The sequence below is a fragment of the Argiope bruennichi genome, chromosome 1 (genome assembly GCF_947563725.1).
Source record: "Argiope bruennichi chromosome 1, qqArgBrue1.1, whole genome shotgun sequence".
Classification (NCBI taxonomy): domain Eukaryota; kingdom Metazoa; phylum Arthropoda; class Arachnida; order Araneae; family Araneidae; genus Argiope; species Argiope bruennichi.
In genome coordinates this window covers 151,271,584-151,272,962 of record NC_079151.1, presented here as the reverse complement: position 1 = coordinate 151,272,962, position 1,379 = coordinate 151,271,584, and positions in this window count along the sequence as shown.

Below are 1,379 nucleotides of genomic sequence, written 5' to 3'. Positions count from 1 at the left end.
TCTAACTTGTGCGGATAGTTACAATTTTAACGAATTTTGTTTCATTTCATAAAACCGACATCTGTTCCCAGAGAATAAAATAGGTATATTTGATGAATAATGAATTATTAAACATCCAATATTATAAATACTTATTTTCTGTATATACTATGAAATCATTTATTGGCAACGAGAGATATTATAAGTATAAGATTAGATATTTTTAAAAAAGAATGGAGACAAGTATCTGTAACTGATTTTTCTCCATTCGATAATATGTCACTTTGGACATGAAACAGCTGAATATAAACAGAAAGAAAAATAAGTGAATGGGCAACATACACAGAAATGCAATAATTAAGCAACACATCAGGCAAATATGGTTTCAGTTAATATATAAGCACATTAAAAAAAAGATCATTTCAGTGGACATGAGAAAAATATGCAGAGAAATAAGGATTCCCACTCGAATAGAAATGGAGGCTAGTATCTGTAGCACTTCAGTTAAAATTGAATTCAATCATTAATACATTACAGATATTGTAGTTTTTGAATATACATGAAATAAATATTGTATAATAGGATTTTTTTAAAACAAATTTGTTTGGTGGGGGTAGAGATATTCTATAAACAAATAAGGATTTGAATTACATAATCAATTGTATATTGAAAATGAAAAGATTAAAAATATTACACTTTTTAGCAATGCTTAAAAAAGTATTACAAAAGAGCATAAGATTTTTTTTTAATTTACAAATTTCTTATAACAGACTGAAATTAACATTGGGAAAGCATTCATGTAAGTGAAGTGCATCAAAATGTTTGTTTACATATAATGCTTTTGTGTTCCTAAGATTGAAGTGAAATTTTATAATAAGCAAGGGCAGTATCTGTATCCAAAAGAATTGAAAACTATTGCACAGTGTTCCATTCAAATCATAATATTTTAAACAACACATAATCATACATACATATTATATATATATACACATACATATATACATGCATATATATATACATATATATATATATACATGCATATATATATACATATATATATATATACATGCATATATATATACATACATACATATATATATACATGCATACATATATATATACATGCATACATATATATATACATGCATACATATATATATATATATATACACATACATACATGTATATACACACACATACATACATATATATACATGCATACATACATATATACACATGAATACATATATATACATACATATATATATACATGCATATATATACATTCTTGATTTATATATCCAGAAGTCATATAGAGCTGAGGACAAGCATTTGTTATGAAGTGTGGAGGCCAGTATCTGTACACATTTTGTAAGTGTTTACCATAAAACAGAAGTGCA